Source organism: Sceloporus occidentalis, unplaced genomic scaffold (assembly GCF_023333645.1).
Source record: "Sceloporus occidentalis isolate IW3139 unplaced genomic scaffold, rSceOcc1.0.p SCAF_1, whole genome shotgun sequence".
In the NCBI taxonomy this organism is placed as follows: Eukaryota; Metazoa; Chordata; class Lepidosauria; order Squamata; family Phrynosomatidae; genus Sceloporus; species Sceloporus occidentalis.
The window spans coordinates 249,099,754-249,123,408 of NW_028316981.1; positions in this window are offsets into that span (position 1 = coordinate 249,099,754).

The window sequence follows — 23,655 nt, forward strand, 5'->3', positions numbered from 1 at the left end:
TCTCTTGCAATTATTCAAATTCTTCCCTTACTTTCTCTTTCTTCCATTCATCTCTCTTCTTTACCCCTCTCCAACCTTCTAAGCTCACCTCTTCTACCACCTTTCACCTCATATCTCATCCTTTCAATCTCTCTACTAACCCCTTCTCAAACCTTCTAACGCATACTCTAACCTTCTTCTCACCTACTTTATCCTCTAACAACCATTCTTACTAACTTAATTTTCTTTTGATCACTATTTATTCAATTTTATCCTTAACTGACTTTCCTTCACTAGATACATGCAACTCCATCTGCCTTTCCCCATACTTTAACTACTTTTAGATACTTTGTGAGCTTATCATACCTTAAACTCTTAATAGTGAAACTTTATTATATCATTCTTTTCCTTTGTGATTTCCTGGAATAAGATTAAGCCTTTACTACTTACTACTACCTTTACTACTATCCATTTTTTTAAAAAATTGTAGATCCCTGAGGGATTCTAGAGACTACAGTCATGGCCATGAAAGCCCACAATCCCATGGACTGCACTTTCAGTATCCTTGTGTTACTTTCTTGGCTCCTTTGAATTTCTACCGTATGATAAATGTCTCCTATTGAGGCTGGATTTCTACTATGAATGTGCCTACCAAACTAAATTCAGGCCTTGTCTACATGGGTGTTTTACCTCGTGTTCTTCCTGGGATCACTGCATCCTATTTACACCATGCAGGGCCAAAACTCCCCCACCCAGTTCAGGGCTTCCACCCCCTAACCTGCATTTTCAGTGACAGTGGATGGGTGCCTTTTCACTTGCAGTCCCTGTTTGTTGCTTGCTGCTGCTGCTGTGGACACAAGACAGTCTGAGTGCAGAACAAGGTATTCAGTGCCAATAGCCTTGTTCTGATCTCAGCAATGGCACCTGGTGATGGAGTCCACAAGGGAAGTCAGCCATCCATTGCTGCTGGGGGAAGGAGAGCAAGGTAAGGGGTTAATTTGGAATGAATTAGGGGCCAGAATATGCTGGGAACAGTCCAGAGTATTCTGGCAAGTATACACAAGTCCTCAGTCTGGGGGACCCAGGTGGGGATAACAGGTGTTGGATGGTGCAATACATCTGGAGATCACCAAGTTGAGGAAAGCTGGACTAAAGTTTGTCCCTCAAGACTGCCATCTAGATTGCAATAGGAGTTGGTTGTCAGTCAGCTGACCCTCAAGATTGATTTTAGTTGAACAAATCTTTGACAACTCCAGCCTCAAAATGTGGTCAGAGCACCACTGACCGTTTGTCCAAGCATGGGAGGGATACCTCACCCCACCACTATTGGGTGAGGCACATGCAATGCCCATGGGTCTGACTGGGCCCAACCTGGCTAATTGCTTGCTCTGTTCCCTGTCTTTGGAATACGATCTTCTGCCTACCTTGAATTGGGCTTTTCTGTCTTTTCCTTTCTGTTATTGTAAACCACATATCTTGCTTCTCTTGGACTGCACTAGCTACCCTGACCTTACTGGACAGAGAGGTAGCTCTTTCTAGTGATCCAAACCCACCAGACCTTGTCAGGTTAGGTCTTGGATCTTTAGCATAACCCTAAAGGTTTTATAGCCTGAGTTTTAAGCCTATGCATTATAGGCTACAGAAACCTCTGGCCACAATAAACTATACCTTTTCTTCTTTTTGATGTCTATGGTAAAAATAAAATACCAAATTGAGATGTATTATATTACTAGCTAGCATTCCACCATGAGTTTTCATTTCTTGAATAGTGTACACTGGTACTTTAAGTTCTACTTTAAAAAGTGATGAAGATTAATAGGGAGAGAAGATGTATTTTCATATAGCAAATTTGCCAGAAATGTCTTGAAAAATAACACTATCCCAAAGGTTATACTGGTCTTCTAAAGCTCCTGCATGTTCAGTTTCTAAAATACACTGAATGTTTTTTTAGCATTCCCATTGTATAGGTGTGTTTCAAAGAAGATTTCATGAGCAGAATATTTAATTATGGTCATAACCTGTAACAATCATTTCTGAGAAATCCAGTCTGTCTTGCAGTTTCAGTGCAACACTGCCAGTCTTCTATCAGTTAGCAGCAAGAGACAAAAGAAAGGAGGATAAAATGATGTACATAATAGGAAAAGCCTTTAGGGACATTAAACCAATCTAGAACAATATGGAAACAATCAAGAATCAGTCAAGAGACAAAATAAGACATTATGAAATGAAATGAAAGTACAGACCATAACAAGGGCTGGATTGTACTTGATGCCATCTGTTTATGTAATAGACTTAAAAATTACAAGAATTATACGAATGAGTTAATATAAGTTATACATTGATAATCTGAAGCCTATTAGTATGTTTTCCTCCAGCACCACCAATTTAGATTGCCTGGGAGGGCGGCGCCACAATAAGACATGAGCCATATGTGGAGGAAAGGCCACAACTTTATTCATGCAAAACCAGCAGCCAAAAGGTAGGGTTGGCCAAAAGCATGAGGTCTGGATCATCGTACAACCCGCTGTTGTAAGATACTGGCCAGTCATATATCAGCAAGATATCGGGATGAGCTAGGGGCTGATGGAACGCCCTCTCATATCCATGCAACCTAGTGATTGCATTCAAATTAAATCCCCTAGTCACCGGGAAGCGGTGTCATGTTATGGCCCCCGCAATGGCCACAACGCATGTCCTCATCGCTCCCGTGTCCCATAGGGACTCCCGATACAGTGCTATGCAACCATATAGACCATGAACACCAGATCCAGACCCTCTGCTGCCGCCACAAAAGGCAGTTACGCAGTAACGCCTGCCGCCAACCCTACCAACACAAAGCGCACAAAGCAGGAGTCCAAGAGGAAGCTGCCAAGCCGGCCTGCAATCCTGTCCAAAAGGACATATGGAAAGGAAACAGCATGCTCCACTCACGTCCAAGGCAGCGAATCAATGGCAGAACGCTGGTGCCGATTGTCCAAACCTTTAGCGTGTCACAACTGAAAAATAGAAATTAGCAAACAATAATAAGCTGCAATCTTAACAACACAAGCAGCAACGGAAAACATGGAAACCATTCCCATGAAGTAAGGGAAATACAAGGAATTAACTGACATTGCAAACCCAGAGCAGGGTCAAATAGAAAGCTCCCAATGGCAGCTATTTGGAAGCAAGCCCAACTCCAGGATTAATAGGAGAGGCAGGACACCTGGCCCGAGAAAGCTGCGATGAGGAAGGAGCATCAGGACAAGACAACCTGGCATGTGAGCCTCTACAAAAGGCACAAAGGTGATCGAACTTGCACTGAGTGCGTATGCACTTGCCAACATTAAAATCCCAGCACAACAGACCCTTATCAGCAAATTGAGATGAAACTTGGGACAGTGCTCGTGGCGCAGCCCGAGTGCCTACTTCCAGCAGCCAAATTTCATTGTGGAGCAGGTCCCAACGCTCCCTGGAATTCTGCGAAGCCTGCTGCCTGAATGCCGCATCATAGGCGATAGCCGCTGTGTCTCCCGCAAAAGCCTTGGCCCTGAGAACATTAAGCAAATGGCTGTCTAAATGCCACGCTCGCTCAGGGAAGGCCATAGAGACTACCGCTTTAAAGATGGTGAAGCCCTCCAACCAGTTAGCAAAGGTGTGCTCAGCCGGTGCAGCCTTGGGCTCCTTCTTGGCCTTCTTCGTTGAAGTAACAGCAATAGCCTCCTTGCCCTTAGGCTGGAGGAGGGTGAAGACATCCATGTAGCATCCCCAAAGAATGAGCTTTCTAACCTTGCTAGATAAGTAAGCTCCCGGAGGGCGCTCACCTGGAGCACAAATGGGTAAATCATTCATCTGTGGATCTACCCACACACCCTGGAGTCCTGGACGCCAGGCACGCCTCATGATGGCCCAGCGAGGCAGGCCAGGAACCAAGGCATGATCAACCCAAAAACCATCCCTCCCGCATGGAACATTAGGTCGAGGTCCACCTGCAACTGCAGGTTGCTCGGACCCGCAAAACGGGCCATTTGCCGTCTCCTCTTGGCCTTCCTTTTCCTCTTCTGTTCCTTGTGCCGATCAGCTGATGACGACGCTCCAAGCCCCCTTTCATCATCTGACGAAGAAGAAGATGAACTGGAACTGGACGAATCCGAGGAGCTGGGCACTGGTTCCCTCGCCATCTGAGATGCAGGAACAAAAGAAGGTGCAGCAGTGGTAGGCTGACTGGAAGTTGTAGCCTGCTGAATCAGGACAGCAATGGACCTTGATAAATTGGCGACTATCTCGGGTGAAAGTGAATATGCCGCCGCAGGCAGTGAAGGAGATGAATCTGCGGGAGGCTCTGCAACAGGTGTCCCTTTGGGAGTGGAAGCTCTGTGTGTCCGTGCCATGCCAGCCCATGACCTTCTGGGCAATCCAGACTGACCCCTAGTAGTGGGCCTGGATGCCAAAGGCACAGGAGGTGGTTTTGGAGGCATAATGATAAGCCCAAAGAACCAGCAAAAGCAAGCCATAAAACCGCACAAGGCAAAGTAAACCAAGTTCAAAAACTTACTTCAGCCGAGGCTGAGAGAGTGTGCCTACAAAAAAGGAGGGGGGAGGGCACCCCACTGATAACTGTCAATGAGCCCGTCTGGAATCGTCTCCCAAGAGCTCTGTTCCAACTAAAACCACTAGGCCACACAGTCACAAATTACAAAAGAAGAGTGCAGGGCTCCAGCAGGCCTGAAATTGCCGAAGCAACAAAATGGCCACCGGGCCAAAACAAAATGGTGGGCACAACTATTCCTGCCAAAAAAAAGGTGGGAAAAAACCACCCAAGCGGGGGAGAGGCAAGGGGCAACGCTAGGAGGAGGCAAATGCCGCCCTCCACAAGCCCACTCACCTTAGCTTCCAAATCAGCCCAGACCCAGGCCAAGAGCCAAGAGGGAGGGCAAAGCCCTCTGTGCTCGCCTCCTGCTCCTCTCAGCTTGGCTCTGCACACCAGCAGAGCCAACCAGCAAATGGCACCGTGCACTGGGCAACTGGGCCTAAATAGGCCATGCCCAGGGGGTTGCTGGGAAGGGAGTCGCCCCGCACCCAGAGCAGCCGAACCAATCGGTCGCCCTGGAGGACCGAGGCAACCATAGAGAGGGAGTATCCACCCGCTAGAGCAGCCTTTCAGAGGCGGAAGTACCTCCCTTTCCCTCCCCAGCAACCAATTGCCAGCAAGCACACCCCAGCAAAGCATGCTGGGGCGCTCCACCGAGCCTGCGTCGCTGCTCCGGCAAGACGGCCTGCCCGCTCAGTCAGGCGGCCATCTTTACACCTTGAAGATGTGGTTTGCACAGTGATTATTTATTTATTTATTTATTGCACTTATATCCCACCTTTCTCCCAAAATAGGATGCAAAATGGGTCCCCATTAACATTACACACACACACACACACACGGTAAAGTCATGGTATTTGTGAATTCATGAAAAATTGGCATGAGAGCTCATTTTCAATACTATTGATCATGTTGTTGCTTTTTTATTTTTCTAAAAAAAAATACATCTATATTATGCAAATAGTTTCAATAGTTATCTTCCTATACAGAAAGGCTTAAAATTTAGATTGATGTGAGCAGGTTATACTTAAAAAGCTAAGTCCAGTCAGTAGGCAGGTTTCTACAGGAGAACTTCCTCGTGGACTACGGTCCTAGAAAGAATCCAAAGAAGCTGTATCCCTGTAGTATTTAGTTTTGTTTTCCAATTTAACATACTCTGAGGTTTGTGTTAGTATATTACCTCATTTTATCTGGACAATAGCTTCACCAAGGTAGAACAGGGAGATCGTTGTCTGTCTTGGGATACAACAAACTGCTACTTTGCAGTTGTGTGTAATTTACACACTGATGATACCAATGATACCATAGAATGGCTTTATTACAATAAAAATAAAGTTAGGAAAGATGCAGTTCCAACTGAGGGGTTTGTTACGTGAGCGAAAAAAAATCTTACATCATTTCCAGTTCTGGTGGAGCACATGACATGCACCCTGTTTCACAGTGAAAGCACTTCTTTTAGGTATTAATACAAAATTTAAAAACTCACTTTTTATTCCAAAGTTTTAGGAAAAAAATTATTTTTTTTACACATGTGTCAGGATCAGGGTTAAATTGGAGTGAGTGGGTTAACTGGAGGGCAGGATTAGTTTGGCAAGCTTGGTTTGTGTCACTATTTTTATTTTATATTTCAGTAACTGAAGGCTAGCAGAGATTCCAAAATGGGGGTGTATTTAGTATTTGATAAACTTTTTTTTAATGTGTGGTTGTCCCTTCACACCTGCAGGATTTGGTGAGCCTAGACTCATGTGCATCCCCTTGTTTGTTAGCCTGTTCGCTCATTTACATACTTGAGTGGGGAGGAGGAGGAAGAAGGAGGAAGAGGATTGAATAGGGGAGGCAACCAATCCGAGTGTAAGCTGGCATGATGGATAGTTAACAATAAGGCTATTGATTGATAAGGGCGCTTTCCAGACCGCCCAAAATGGCAATCTGTAAAGCGCCCTCATTTGCTGCACGGAGCAGCCTCAGCCGCCAAACCACGCAACTGCTCCGTGAAGCAAAAAGAAGCTGCAAAAAGCGGCTTCTTTTTGCGGCACCATTACGCAACAATGGCGTACTTGTGGCGCCCAGACAGGCGGACGCTAAGCTTCCGCTATGTCAAGATGGCGTTGCACATGTAGACTGTGTGCCACCATTTTGTACATGCTTGGTGCATACTAGGGTTAGGAGCGTCCGGAAAGGACGCCCCTTTCTAACCCTAGTATGTTCCGAGGACGTACTTTTTGCCCGTGCAGAATGGGCCACGTTTTGTCATGCTGTGAAGCAAAAAAGTGCATCACTTTTGTATTGATTTGAATCTGGTAATGTAAAGTGTGTGGCAGTCAGTGCAACTTGAGTCAGGTTTATTTCATGTAGGTGTAGCACTAATGGGGTCACTGCAGACCAGGAAAATATAACTTGAAGCTGATTTTTTTCATCAGTGTAGAGAATCCCAAGTGTCAAAAGTTAACATAGGTTCAGCTCATTTCACAACATTGCTTCACACAGTTCACTCATCCCATATCATAGTTCAATAAGGGCCCTTATACAGATAACCATTATATTGCAGGAGGATCTTGTCCATTGTGTGATCTCAAATTGTTCTTGGCATGTATGAGTAACATGGTCCATATAAGTTTTAGTAACATGTGAATGATTCCCACCAGAACATCATTTGGCTGTGCCAATCACAGATTCAAATATCATGTACATGAGTTGGCAGTGGTGTTTTCAACATTCTACTAGTAACATTCTTGGGAGATATGGAGAAAGAAAAAATATAGGTTATTATTTCAGCTCAAATTCAATAAGGGCAGAGCTTCTTTGGACAAGGAATATAAACCAAACTGTACTAGGCAGAGGAAAACAAAATGAGAATTACTGAGTATAATGTCTGTGTCTAAATTATGTGTGACATGTTGGAAACTGTCATATTACGGCCAGGTTTCTGCGGAACAGCTGTCAGCTCAATTGTGTGTTGATCTGGTAGTGTGTTTCTACTGGTTTATTCTCCCTCCTTCAGTGAACTGCGTCATATCATGTAAAGATCAACTGAAACTCAGACAGGCTTTATGAATTTAGTGAGCATCTAGTATTTTGGGTAAATGAAATAGTCACATTTCTGTTGTGTCAGACAAACAGTGCAAATAGACTCTGCCGAATAGAAATAACTAAGCATTATTGGAATATACTGCCTATCTTTTCTTTAGTTGATATATGAATTTATTTATCTAAAACAAGTGAAAGTAGACAGTTTCTCCTGTGTTAGGACTTTATCACAATAGTCTTGAAAAGTGGAATTAGATCAGGTGGTGTTTGCGGCTATACCTTATTGCATGATGCCATGTCTGTCCAGTAGCTGGTCTGTAGTCCAATCACTACGGAGCACCCCTTCTCTTTGATAGGCAAATCCCGTCAATTGCTCCCAATCACACTGCTTTTCCACTTTGATTCACATGTGTTAAATTCCTCCTGAATCAGTTCTGATATACAAGCAGTCAGATGGTGTGAGTGGGCATGATTATGCTCCTCTCCCCCCTCCCCCATGCTATTCCTATGCAGGCTGATCTTCTTTCTTTTTTCAATTTCTTTTCTTTATTTCTTTTACTTAATGGATTGTTATGATTGTGAAATTGCATGAAAAATAAAAATCAATACAGAGTGAAAGGCATGCTGGGAAGGGCATAGATCATGGAGGCAAGGGTATGAAGGCCAGTGGGTGGAAGTCAGAGGCCAGAACAGGAGTAGTACCGTGGCAGTTTGGAAGAGCTGTCCAATTTGTGTTTCCTAAACTAATGTGATTGTGGCACCTTATGAGCATGGTGTGATAAAGTTCTCAGTCTCAAGTGTTCTTTCTCTTCCATCATTACCCCACCAACTATTTTTCTTTCATTCTAGCTTTTTGCTGTCCACATTATTTGTTCACCAGGATCAGAAATGCCTTGGTCCTACCACCAGCATGATCACCACAGCATTGTTTCTTTTCTCTCCTCCCCAACTCTTTTTCTCATTGACCTTTCTCTTCATCCCATAGTCTTATTTATCCTTTCCCTCTCCTAACTTTCTACTCCATTCTTACCTGACACTAGGAATTTCAATCCCTTTCACTCTTAATGTTATAAAATTCTAGTTCTCTTAATCTAGGCAGCTGTTATAGCATATTTTGCAAATTAATCGCTTGTTTTGCAAACCTTGAATTGGGTCACAAAATAGCACATGCATATAGCTAATTGCCTACTCAAAAGTTCTCATTTCAAAGTTACTTTATAGAAAAGAAGCACTAAACTTTATTAGATTCTTACATCTGAGGTACTGATGCACAACCTGTAGCCCAAGTTATTCTGCACATCCTCATGACCCCTTTTCTTTACCAAATTTCTCCTCACCAGATTCCTGTACCTTTAGGAATGGAGACATTCATCAGTAGTGGTTGCATGGCGGTTCATTGTGAATTACAGTTTGTGGTTCCAGGATGGAAGAAGGCAACTTTAAAACATGAAAAACAGTGCTTTTTTTCCCATGGTCTGCTCTGGAAGTAAACATTTTCTATAACATGTTAATTGATGCTAATTAACCAATTAAATACATTCAGTAATTAGTTTGGGTAGTAATAAATTACTTCCTCAGTTTATAACTTTTAATATGATCAGATTAGTTTTAAAACCTTACTGGTCAAGTTGTGGCTCAGCCTTACACTGACATGCCAAGTCTCTCTCTCCAGACTTTTTCACAGGCGAGGCACGTGTCATTAAAATGTGTTTAAATCATGGTAATAGTGCAATTGGAGGGGGAAGATTATCACACGTTTCTTCCATTTGTGTCCCATGCATAAATTGTAATGGACATGTCACTGGGTAATAATGAAAACTCCTGCTATTACCCAATGATGCGTCCATTAGAGTTTATGTATGGGCGTGAATGGGAGAAGCACGAGAGGGTGTGATAATCTTCTTCCTGATCACACTATTACTACGATTTAATCACATTTTAATGACACTTTTCTCCTCTGTGTGAAAGAGCCTGCAAACTCCCATTATTACCCAATGGTGTGTCCACTACAGTTTATGCATGGGACATGAATAGGAGAAGTGCACAGATGTGTGATAATCTTCCCCCTGATCATGCTATTAGCACAATTTAATCACATTTTAATGACGCTTGCCTCCTCTGTGTGAAAGAGCCCACACATTTTCTCTTTTTCCTGACCCTTTCTATAGGAAGTTCCACAGACCATATCTATGTCACAACACCTAATGAGCTTAAGTAAAAGAGAAGAGATTTAAGGAGTCTCAGCCTTCTCCTGATTGCACATAACTCTGCCCACCCCATCTCAAATAGACAGATTGAGTAAATCAGAAGAAGGAATTTCTGCTTGTTCCAGAGCAATGGTGACCTTTTCACCGTCTGTTAGCTTTTCCTTGTCTCAGCAGGAAAGATTGGGTACAAACTAATTGCCAATTCCTATGGAGTTTAGCACACGGAGGCCCTTCCGTGTGGTAAACGTCACGCAAGCACCATGGGTGTGATCCCCCATGGCGCTAGGGAAGTGGAATTGTGGCTCCTGCTCCATTCCCGTCATGCACTCATAACTGGGGGAGCCTCCTGGAGCACTTTTCTTATTAACGATTTATCCCGTTAATAAGAAAAGTACTCCAGGAGGCTCCCCCAGTTATGAGTGCATGACAGGAACAGAGCGGGAGCCGGGATTCCTCTCCGTAACACCATGACGGATCACACCCATGGTGCTTATGTGACATTTGGGTGGTGCTTGCGTGACGTTTATCACACAGAAGGGCCTCCATGTGATAAAATCCTATCGTTCTTCCTGGGCCCTCTGTGTGGAATGTTCCACCTCTTTGTACATCCAGTTTCTTGAGGAGAACAGAGGGAGGAAGTAGATGTAATCATCCAGATCTGGGTGAGGTTTAAACTCATTCCCTATCTGAATTGAGTTTTTCCTCCTCAAACTCCCCAAGTGTGTGTGTAAATTTGAATGCCAGAGGAGGAAATAGTTAAACCTCTCCTGTCCATGTATACTGATACTGATCCAGGTCAAGGTCACAAGAGTTTGCTTTAGAGTTTAGAGTTTAAGTTTTAGGTGCACACTATGTCTTAAATATCACGTATCATATGATGTGAAATTAGGCCATAAAATGAAGTTATGATGAGATAGCTCAGTTTTACCCTTACAAAGCTCTGCAGGTGCAAAGCAGCACCATTCCTGTTATGAACGGGAAGTGTGAGATCCCATAAATGGAAGTTTGGGACACAGTTTCAGAGCTATTTCATTCTCCAAATAGTCATGTAGGCTTCTAAATGTAGGGGGGAGATATAAAAAGAGTCACCAGGCTGAAGTCCAGCAAGAGTACAACTTCTCATTTGGTTGGCATCAGTTTTATGGCTTGAATTGAAGTGATAGATCACAGTTTTATTACTTCCTGACTTCACTTAAGCTTGCAGTGTATAGTATAAAGTAGATTTCCTCTAAAATGGCTGGGCAAAAGGAATTCTCTCAAGTTGGTGCTGGAAGGATTGTAGAATGAAGCAGGTGTTAGGCATCAAATACATTCATTCTACCATGCCTAAATTCTCACCGTAAAAGCCCCTTAAAAACATATGTTGATTTGCAGTTGTGCCATGCATGAGGTATACCAGCTATTGACAATAAACACAATATATTTTTCATAGTGCACTTGGTACAAGGTAAGATGGTGTCCCTTGAAACTGAAGCTTCACAGCGTAGCAAACATGCAGGGTGAGGTAGTAGATCTCAAGCTTGTTACAAATTAAACAAATATGTCTTAAGCGTGGTATTTATGATTTTCCAGATGTTTTCAACTATGACCCACACATCCGCTTACCATTAGTCATATTGGATGACACTGATAGGAGTTGCGGTCAAAACATCTGGAGACCCAAAATTTTCTCTCCCTTGCCTTTGACAGAGGTACTGCTTAAGTACACTGGAGTTTGGTTTGAACATTTCAAATCATATCTTGTGATCCAGCCAACCCATAGGGGAAGCCAACTGAATCATTGCTCACCTACCTCACACACAGAGAGATTCTATGGAACCCAGCTGTGCTCCAAGGATTTTCTGTGACAAACACTGTATTGTAAATGTGAATTTTCAAAATGCTCCTAAAACAGAATGATCAGATGATGATCTCAAAAAGAAAAAAGAAAAAAAGATGACTGGGCTATATAGGCAAAAAGGACATAACTGCGTAGAACAAAGGAAGCAATGAAACAAATATATCAGTCAAAGAAAGAACCAGTTCAGGTTCAAGATCATGTTTAAAACCTATGCTTCAACACTACTTGACATGTTGACAACTTTAAAATTACATATTTGTTTATATCACTAACCGTAAATAATGTAAACTTCAGCATCAATGCATGTATTATGGTCCACAAGTGAAACCCATCTATGCATTTGGATGACCCTGTGCTCTTGTAAGCAGCTGGTTTCCTCTCCTGAAAGAAGTTTAAACTTGGGAATGAAACCACATATGTGCCAAGTAATTTTAACAAAACTAAACAAAATGTAAGTAACTAATTTATAAGCACAGTACAAAGCATGATGTTTGCTTTTTTATTCCTTTTCATCATTTGTGCATGTAAATATTCATAAAATATTCAATATTAGCCTCATTTGTAACTCTGAATGTAGGAAGAAGACAGCTGAATATCTAGGCTTTTCTTTTTTGAGACTGAAGCCCCCCCCTTTTTTTTTTTTTTTACATTTTGTTGTCAACTGCTGTAGAGATAATTTTAACTTATGGCAACCCCATGAATGAAAGACCTCTAAGTCACCCTGACAGCAGCAACCCTACTCAGGCCTTGCAGACTCAGGGCTGTGGCTAGATGGTATGGAAAATCTTAACTTTAGTATTCAATTTTATATCTTGACATTTTAGGATCTTGTCTCATTCCTTCACAACTGTCCTTTCAGGTCCTAGCCTTCTAAGCTGCATTCTCTATTCTGATTAATGAATGAGCCAAGGTATGGAAAAACTTGAACTATTTCAATGGTTTCATTGTCCCGAAACAGACAGGCCAAAAGAGCCTCTGTTGGGCCATGTTGGAGGTATGGTGTTTAGACAATGAATGCCCCAAACACAACTGTAAGCTGCCCTGACACCACTCTAAGACAAAAGTACCAAAAACCCACTTCTTTTGCCAGCCTGGTTCAAAACCACAATGGTGGTCTGGATCAGGGCTAAGTGTGTGAAAAGCTCCAGCACAGCCTCACAGTGGCTTTTTCAGTCCGTCTGCTTGAGACCACTGTCTATTTTACAACAATGTGAGTTATCTGTGGTTATTCTACCTTTCTATCTCCATATATAGAATATAGAGAGAATATGTTTATTCTATATTCTAGAGAGAGAAAGGCCCCATACAGACAGGCCAAAATAAAGCTGCTTCGGGTCACTTTGGAGGTAGTCTGTTTAAATGTTGCATGCATCCTAAGAGTCCGGAAGCTACGCCAATGCCACGATCCAGTCCTAAGCATTGGAGCGCAGCTTTGGCACAGCTTCTGGACTCTTAGGATGCCTACATAATTTAAACAGCATACCTCCAAAGTGACCCGAAGCAGCTTTATTTTGGCAGTCTGTATGGGGCCAAAGAGAGAGTGAGAGAATATATTCTCTACATCTACCTATTTTTTATATACGTATATTTCTATAGTCTATATTTCTACATTGGTCATCAGGTGGTACCTCTCATTTTTCTATTCTCTCTCTAATTTTTTTTAATTTCTTGATTTGTTTTCCATGTATGTATTAAAATACCAATTAAATCCTACCCCTGTTAATATTTGAATTCAACCTGCATCCATCCTTTCAACTGTGCATGCACACTCAGTACATTGCAGGTCTTTTTCCAGAGACCAGGAAATCCTATTTGTTTAGCTTATGAATGACATTGGATTTGCACTGAACTGATTGGCTGGCCCTCATATCAATTGTTAAGTTACTTCTTTCAAATAAGACCAGAACATCCCATTACTTCCTTTGTTGATACCTAACATTACTCTCTGTGCCATTAGACCTTCAGTATTAGAACCAAGGCAATTACTCTGTGATGTTTCATTTCTTCAGTTTGCTAACCTCCCTCCCCTCCAAAAATCTCAGCAGTGAAGCACCTGATTTACCATTCATAATCACAGTACAGTCACTATCAGTAATATAGCTTTATTACTATTACAGTAATACAGAATGGAATCAGATTGATGAATTATGTGGTGATACAGGATAATCCAAAATAAATTTTTCTGTAATGATTGTACGCACTCTGCTTGAACAGTCTTAAAATGACACTACTTTATATTATAAAAAGCTTGTTCTTTCTGTAATGGCATCCTAATAGAATATGGGTAGATTGAATAGCTCCCAGGATGTATTAGTAAAATGATTTCATAAAAAATATTGGCATTATGTCAGAAGCTGTATTCTGAAGGGAACTAACCATGCACTGTGCATACACCAATTTCAAATAGAAAATATCAAATGCAACAACATAACCCACTGGGATCTAGTTATGTGCCAATTCTTTTTCATTAAATTCAGAATGCACCCACCATTTACCATCTTATGGCAAATGTACCTTAAACTAGCTTAGACTCACCTGTCAGCCCTAGCTCTGGCACATAACTATTTTGAGATTTGTCTGCTTCTTCCAAATGCACCCAAGAACAGCCAGTCTGAGGGACGACAAGGTTTCTTTAGGGTGCAAGAAACAATAAAAAGAATTGGACTTGAAAACAATTTTTACTTCCTATCTGATGTTATTTTGTTGCTTTATGTTTGTTCATCAAAATATATTTTGGTGTTTGTTCAGAAGTAATATTCCTCCATTAGACCATTTACAATAAATTGTACCAAAGAACTGAATGTGCTGGCAGAATTCAGTCTAATTCTGATTCACTAGAATACTGCTGCTATTAGGACCTTATTGATGGAGGTGCATGCAGGAAACTTTATTCTTCTCCCCTTAAGGCTTAGGCTACATATATACTGCAGAATGAATGGAGTTTGGCCATTTTAACCGCCATGCCTCAGTGCTGTGGAATTCTGGGATTTGTAGTTTTGTGAGCTATTTAGCCTTCTCTGTTAGAAAACTGGTGCCACAACCAACTACAAATCCCAGGACCCCATAGGATGGATCCATGACAGTTAAAGTGGTGTCAAACTGCCTTAATTCTGCAGTGTGACATCACCCTTGCCCTGCTGAGAAGCATACAAGGCATATAGATAATTTTGAGGAGTCCAGGGACCAGTTTTGTACCCTGGGATCTTCCTGGGGTAACACAAACTGCCAACATCCCCAATGTCTACTTCTGAATTCCTGACAGTCATGCACTCTGCCCACCTTGTCAAATTGTATTACTGAATAACCTCTTTTTTAAAAAAGATTTTGTTTTACTCTGTGGTTAAATAAAGAGTAAGCTATAGTAAAATACACAAGTATTAGCAATTATTGAATAAATCTATTGAGACTGAACCAAGGAAAAGCTGTAAACCACAATTTTAACAACATAGATTGGAACAAGATAATCCCAAGTTCCTCTCTGCTAACTCTAACTGCTTAGGAGATTTTCCATAATATATTTTTTATTCTTCTGTGCTTTGGTGCTTTATGAGAGCTCTGTCTGCCAAGGATGCTAACACTACGTTTCGGTCAGCATTTCCATTATCAACATTTTATTTAGTTTTATAGCTCATCTCTTTAAATGTGCCTTGAGCTGAAACTTGACAAAGAAAAGCTCAGCCAAGGAAATATATTTCAAAAATATCTACAATATTTGGCTCCATTAAAATTTTACAGCTAGGAAAACACAAAAAACTTTTTGATTAATCAAGAGTTATTACATTCCTAACAGCCAACAAAACAACATGAATTTGAAAGCAAATTATTTCTGTCTTCCATAGGGTCATGGCCCATTCCAGTTCCAAAGGAACTCATTCCCTGCCAACTTCAAATACAGAAACTGCATTTCTAGTTTTAGGAGCATTCATCAGGCAAGAATCCACAGCTTCTTTCCACCCCAGACAAGAATTTGTTTCTCATCTTAAATGACAACCTCCATTTTTATTAATGTTGCCTCTTAAGAAACAGTATTTGGATCCTAATGTCACTGCTCTTCTGAGTGATGAAGAACATCCATATGACTCGATGGCATGTGGATTTTCTGATCCCATTGCTTTAGAGTGGTACCATTTTACTAATTTCTTTGAGACTTAATATAACTGCTAAGTTGATTATGATACCAAGAGTCAACCTGCATCTAGAGAATAAATGTGGGGATATGAGGTGATGTGAAGGAGCATATAGACAGACCAATCATGTACAGTTTCTATACAAATGCTGCTCAATGTATAAATGTGCACGCCACGCAGCTCTATTCAAGCATTAAGTAAATACCAAAAGAGAAGGGAGTGCTTTAGCCCTGTGCCTCTTGGATGTTACTCCACACATGTACATTAGCCACCTGAAGTGGAATGGGACAGGCCTTCATGCACTGATGTGCTCCATATGCTTTGGAACATTGAAAATTCAAGGCTCAGAATCCAACAGAAAACCTCTACACTGTCTGTAGAGTTTACAGACAGAGAGGCTCTGCTTTAGATATGTGGAGAGTGACACTAGGAAGAGAATTTACAAGATTCACCCTCTTCATTTGCTTAGTTAAGCTGGCTAGAATACCTGAAGACTGGTCACATTGTTGCGATATGTACAGTCTTGTCTTGGACAAACTGAACACATACAGCACCGTGGATACAAAAGGAGTTGGCTGGATGCATGATATCACCAAACACTTCCCCTCCTTATCAAAACAAAGTATAGATGTTGAGATTTATTTATTCTTTACAAAGAAAAATGTTTATGACTTCCGGAATACAAATTTAGAAGAAAAGCTTCTAAACTACTTTAAAGAAAGAGAAGTAGACATGCTTTCAGAAGCACAGAGCCGGAGTGGACAACTATCACTGAAAATTGGTGGTATGAGTCTCATGATTGGAATGTAGTAATAGAAAGGTATAAAATTTTCAAGAGAAATAGGCCAAACAGGAAAGAAGGAGGAGTAAAATTATATGCCAGGAATGTCTACACCTGTGAAGAGATACAGGACATAAATCCTGGAAGCCTTCCAACCAAAGCAAAGGACGCGCCTCAGCCCTGAATGGGAATGGCTTGGTGCCGAGCAATGGAATAGGGACATTTTGAGGTCACTTTGAGGTGCATTTTTTCTCAGACTTGCGTGGCCCTGAGTGGCCCCTTCCCATGCCCATAACAGGGGGAAATGAGTCTGATATGGTTCTTAGTCTTCAGGAACAGGTGACTTTCATCCAAGAGTATTAAAAAATTGGCAAATATAATCTCAGAGCCATTGACAATAATTTTGAGAACTCCTGGAGAACAGGAGTAGTCCCAACAGACTGAAGGAGGGCGAAAATTGTCCCCATCTTCAAAAAAGAAGTGGGTGGAGGAATCCAACAATTATTGTCCAGTTAGTCTGACATCAATACCAGTAAAGATTCTAGAGCACATAATTAAAAAGAGAGTCTGTGAACATTTAGGAGGGAATGCCATAATCACAAAAAGTCAATATCGGTTTCTCAAAAACAAGTAATGCCAGACTATCTGATCTCTTTTTTAAATATAAAATTACCAGTTTGGTAGATGAAGGGAATGCTATGAACACAGTATATCTTGATTTCATTAAGGCCTTTGACAAGGCCCCCAATGGTATTCTTGCAAAAAAGCTAGCAAAATATGGGCTAGACAATACAACTGTCTTTGTAATTGGTTGACTGGCTGAACCCAAAGGGTGCTCAACAATGGCTCCTCTTCATCCTGGAGAGAAGTGACTAATGGGGTGCCACAGGGATCTGTCCTGGGCCCAATGCTGTTCAATAACTTAGATGAAGGGAAAGAGGGCATGCTTATCAAATTTGCAGATGACAACGAATTAGGAGGAGTAGCTAATAGCCCAGAGGACAGGATCAAAATTCAAAATGACCTTAATAGATTAGAAAGCTGGGCCAAAGCTAACAAAATGAACTTCAACAGGGAGAAATGTAAGCTACTGCATTTAGGATGGAAAAAATGAAATGCATAGATATAGGATGGGGGACATCTGGCTTAAGGAAACTACATGTGAAAGAGATCTAGGAGTCCTAGTAGACCACAAGTTGAACATGAGTCAACAGTGTGATGTAGCAGTTAAAAAGGCCAATGCTATTTAAGGCTGCATCACTAGACATATAGTATCTAGATCAAGGGATGTAATAGTGCCACTTTATTCTGCTTTGGTCAGGCCTTACCTGGGATACTGTGTCCAGTTCTGAGCACCACAATTCAAAAAGCATGGTGAGAAGCTGGAGCGTGTCCAGAGGAGGGCAACCAAAATAGTGAAGGGTCTGGAAACCATGCCCTATGAGGAACGCCTTAGGGAGCTGGAGATGTTTAGCCTGGAGAAGAGAAGGTTAAGAGGTGATATGATAGCCCTGTTTAAGTATTTGAAGGGATATCACATTGAGGATGGAGCAAGCTTGTTTTGCTGACCAACTCACTGAATAATGAGACCAGACACAGAGAACTAGGTTATAAAATGGGCAACTTTATTTAACTCAACTTATTTAAACTTATTTTTTCAAGAACAGGAAAACCAGGCCGGGGGGGGGGGGGGGGAACCTTGTGTAGAAACAGCTGGTGGATGGTCAGATCCCCAGCTTCCCCTGGGCAAATACACCTGAACCCGAAAGGCAATCCATAAGTTGTTTGCTCCCTGGTCGGCCCGCATCCAGAATGCCAACCAAAGACTCCCTCACTTAACTCCCAAGACTTAAGTTTGAGGGTTTAAATCTGAAGCCAGTCCCAAGGCAAGTCTCTTTCCCTCCGCGTTTAGTCTCCAGACCTAAACGTGAGTTCTAGAGACCTACCTTCACCCTTTAGGAGGGAGCCGAGGTGTGTGTGGAATGAGAGGAAGTTGGGTGGGCGAGCCTCAAGCAGGCTAAGCCCTGTCTACACCTCTCCCAGTGGCCCACAGAGCGCACTTTTTGGTTTTAAATTTCTGGTCTCTCCAATGAGAGACTAGCAAAAACTTCTCCCCAGACCACAAGGTTGGGGGGAAGCATTCTGCTGCTCCTGAGACTAAAACATGGAATAATGGATGCAAGCTACAGGAAAAGAGATTTCATCTCAACATTAGGAGGAAATTCCTGACAGTAAGGGCTGTTTGACAGTGGAACAAACTCCCCCGGAATGTAGTGGAGTCTCCTTCTTTGGAGGCCTTTAAGCAGAGGCAGGATGGCCATCTGTTGGGGGACTTTATTACACGGAGAAAAATTGGAAGTACAAATGGGGTTTATCCTGTGAAAATTGTGCAATTACTATTAAATCACAATTAAGATTTTCAGACACAGTGCAATAAAAGAGCCATTATCCCAGGAATAACCAGGAAATGACCTGGCAATAAACAGCAAGAAAGCATTTTTTTGATTTTCCTGTGAATGATTTGTTGCTGTTTATTGCCTGGTTATTCATGGGTTAATGCCACTTTAATTGCTTTTCAATATGACGTCATATAAACAGCTTTATCACAATTGCATGATATTCCTGGGATATTCCTGAGATATTCCTGGAATATTCCTGGAATAATGGCAATTTAACTGCAATCTCATGTGAAAATCTTAATTGCGAATGCATGATTTTCATGGGATAATCCCCATTTATACTTCCTATTGTGATAAAGTCTGGGGATGCATTGATTGTGAGTTCCTGCATAGCAGGGGGTTGGCCTGGATGGTCCTTGTGGTCTCTTTCAACTCTATGATTTTATTCTATGGAAACTTAAAGGGCCATATTTGCCCTCCAGAATACTTTGCAGGGTTGCACCACAATCATACTCATTTCTGCAAAAAAATACAGCAATTTTTCCCCCAGATGATGTCTGGGGGACATGGGACATGTTTGCAGGCTTTCCTGGACCACTTTAGGAGAGACCTTTTTTACATAAAAAGAAGTGTCCATGTTCTGTTTCAAGAAGGGCTTCTCCTGGGCAATTGGTGGAAAACACACACACACACACATGCTCTAGAGGGCATTTTAAAGGTAAAGGTATTTCTCATTGACAAGGTTGTCAAGTTGTGGGTGACCATAGGGGGCTGTGCTAATCTCTGTTACTAAGCCAAAGATCCAGCATTGTCAGAGACTACTCTGTGATCATGTGGCCAACATGACTGGCCCTTCAAAAAAAAAAATCTTCAAATTTTTGCAAAACATTATTTAATCCCTACAGGGCTTAAGGGTGGCAAAATGTGGTGAAAATGTTCTTCAAAGCCCTAGGGCATATTGGGATGTTTTGGAACAAAAGCATTTTTTAAAAAATCATCCAAGGGGAGCCTAGGGGACCACATTTTGCCCAGCCTGGCACAGAGGAGTGTAACTGATGAGTTCATTGCTAGCTCTATAGAGTAGTATGTGTACCATTTGAAAAGTGGTGATGGAGGGAACTTGAAGTTATCACATAATGACAAAAACATGTTGGCTCTTGGTTTTATATGTATCCACAGCAGTCTTCCTAAGCCCAGTATTTTCCAGAGGTGTTAGAGTACAAGGCCCATCATGTTTTAGAGTACAAGATCAGACAGCCCAGTCAAGAGAGATTTTAAACACACACACACAGAGTACAAAACCACAAATCAATAGAGTGCTTTTTGCTATTGCCTCTGTTGGGGGAAGGGGGTTGGAATCTGAGGGATGAAAAACTCTCACAGTGCTGACACATATTGTTGGGTCAAGATATCCTTTTCATCAAGCATGAGAAAAGGTGCAAATATCCTTTATATTCCTATTTATTTCACCAAAAGCATGACTTTTAGAAACAAGAAACAGAAATATGCCCCAGCCTACATACTGTTTTCCATACAAACAATGAAACAAATGCACAAGGCAGTGAGTAAAATGGATGCTCAGCCACTCTGGCTGGCTATTTATTATTTATTCTATTGTATTTTCTGCGATACCCATTTCCTTGTGTGCCAGAACACCAGCAGAAGCCTTGTGTACAGCACATCAGGCTACTAGTAAATTACACTGAGAGCAATCAGATAATGTTGTTAATATGACTCACATCAGTGCAATTTCTTTGCTCCTCCCTGTATGATTAATTACAACTAAATTGATGTTGCCAGCAATGATTAAATTACAAGTTCAGATGCAGAGTAAATGAGCTAAGCAAAACAGAATTGGCACGTCAGTGTTTTTAAAATGCTGTAACAAAAGATCCCCCCCTTCCAGCTTTTTGTAACTGATAATTAAAGCCAAACATTTCTAACAAATATCTTATTTGCAGTTTATGGTGATACTTTCAGATGGTGCAGCTTCCATTTAAAAGGATGAACTTATGCTAAGGGTCTGTCTGTTTTTCATTTATCTATTTTGGAAATGCATATACTATCTAAGCTTTTTGAACAGACAAGCACAGTGGCCCAAACAATAATCTAGTAACTGAATACTCTATTTTACATGCTGATCCTTTGCAGAATTAGGTTTACCTAAAGCTTTCAGAACCAATGGGTTTGGGTCTGCCAATCTCTTCCTAGGATCAGCTTTGGACTGTTAAAGAAATATATGAACAGAACGAAAGTTCTTATTACATACTGATGATGAACATGAGGGGATAATTATCCTTGCACAAATGAAGTATTTTATTTGCTGTATATTCTGTTGGGTGTTCAGTTACATCAACAGAACTCATTTCCATATTATGTATTCGTTATCAAGAGATAAGGTTTTAGTCTAGAAACTGGGTGTGAAAAGTAAACAATTGCAAGGTTGTTGACGCATCTTCCTTTCCCAATATTTTTTTTTGTGAAAATGTCTATGTAACTCAAGGTCCAAAACAAAGATTTTAAAGATATGCAAAGCAGTTAGTGTTGTTGTAATGTACTTTTTATTTTAATATCCTAATTTAGACAGTTAACTCTCCTAGAACAAAACCAGCATTGGCAAAAGACTAATGAATCACAAATTATGCTTTAAAATCTTTAGGTATCACTCAAAGGCACACAGCAACAATTGTATCCATGGACTGTTGACCTGCTGCTTTTATTCAAGGGCCCTGTCTTGGAAGTGTAGTTTTTCCTTTCATGTTCATTTGGTGGATTAATCTCCCACCTTCCTCCCAAATATGGAGCTTAGAGTGCCTCCCAATAATACTGAATGGAAAATACAAATAAAAATAAAACAAGATTAAATATTAACATAGAATTGAAATAAAAGACACAGTTTTAAAAAGCATAGCTAAAGAAAATGCTCTAAAGGCACCAGATCCTACCTGATCTTGGACACTAAGCAGGGTTTACTAAGTACTGGTTAGTACTCGGATGGAGACTGCCAATGAATATTATATGTTGTAGGCTATAATTCAGAAGAAGAAACTAGTAAATCACCTCTGAAGCTGCTATCACACTGCACTTTTAATGCAGTTTGACTTTGCTTTAACTGTCAAGGCTCCATCCTATGAAATCCTGGGATTTGTAGTTTGCTGTGGCACCAAAGCTGTTTGACAAAGAAGGCAAAATATTTCACAAAACTACAAATCGCAGAATTATATAGCATTGAGCCATAGTGGTTAAAGCTGTGTCAGACTGCATTAGTTCTGCAGTCTGGATGCAGCCCTAGTATTCCTTTCCTAAGAAAACCCTGATGAGGTCACCATAAGTCCATGGGCAACTTGAAGCCACACACACACACACAAGAAAAATGTGGGATTGAGAAGGCAACTTGACACTCCTCAACAAATGGTCAGTTGCCAGAAGCATATATGAATAACAATATTTTTGCCTGGCAGTAAAAAGACCAAGGAGAAAGCCAGTCTAGCCTCCCTCAGCAGGAGGTATCAGAGCTTGGAAGTATCCACCCCAAATATTTTCTCTTGTATCTCTGTTGCTTATGTCTCTGAGACTGATGGAACAAAGACAAGTCTTTCCCCAAAGATCTCACAGCCTGGTCAAGCTCATTTGGAGACATCCTTCAAATAGCATGAAACCAAGTCATGTAGGGCTTTATATAACCAAGACTTTGAGCTGTGACTACTAGCCAATGAGTCATGTGTTGCCTATAACTGGTTCCAATTAAGCTCTGCCCCAGTATTTATGATTAGTGAAAGTTTCTGAACACTGCTTCCTTCCTAGTTCCTGGCTGATATGTGATGGTCCTGTGGTCAACATACAGTGAAATATGTGGAGAGAACAAGCCAGTCTTGCCATCTGATATTATCACCCAAACCCTATTGCACATGTTCTAACTGTCCAGTTTTGTCAGGGAATGACCTGATTTATCCTCTGTCATCCTACTCTCTCAGTTTCTCTTACAGTATCCCACTTCTTGTGAAACCAAAAGCTTTTTCTAGCGCAAGATGTTTTAATGGTATTGTTCTTCTTATGCACCTTCAAATCAACTCCAATTAATAGTGGCTGTATTATAAAGTTTTCTTGGCGAGATCCATTCTGAGATCTGGCATTGCCTTCCTCTAAAGCTGAGAGAGAGTGACTTAACCCAGTGGCTGAGCAGGATTTATACTTTGGTCTCCCAGCATCCCAGTCCAACACTCAAGCCATTACACCATGTTGGCTCTCAGCTATGGCATACTTCTTTTAATTTGTTACATTACCTGGAGTCTCAGTTTTGATGAAAAGGCACTGTGAAAACAAACAAACAAACAAACAAACAAAGCAATTAGTAGAGAGCAGTGAGGCTTGTGCTTTTATGCTTTTACTTATGACTGACTTGCCATGGCTTTGTACACGAAAGACAGAAATAATGCAATCCCAGTAAACACTCATCCATCAATCCATCACCCTGCCATATCTTATGCAGGGAAAACCATTGTTGCAAGCAAACTCTTAACGTTCTCTAATGAAAATAAAGACAAGCCAGCAATATAAAAAGGCCAAACAGACAGATTTTAATTATGACTCTCAAGGAACAAATAAGCATCAGAGGAAATGAAGAAAGAGAGCCACCATATGCACAGTATATGCATAGTATGTCATGGCTCCATGCTGATTAAAACACTGCTTGTCGTATTGTACATCATTGTACTGTAGCGGCAA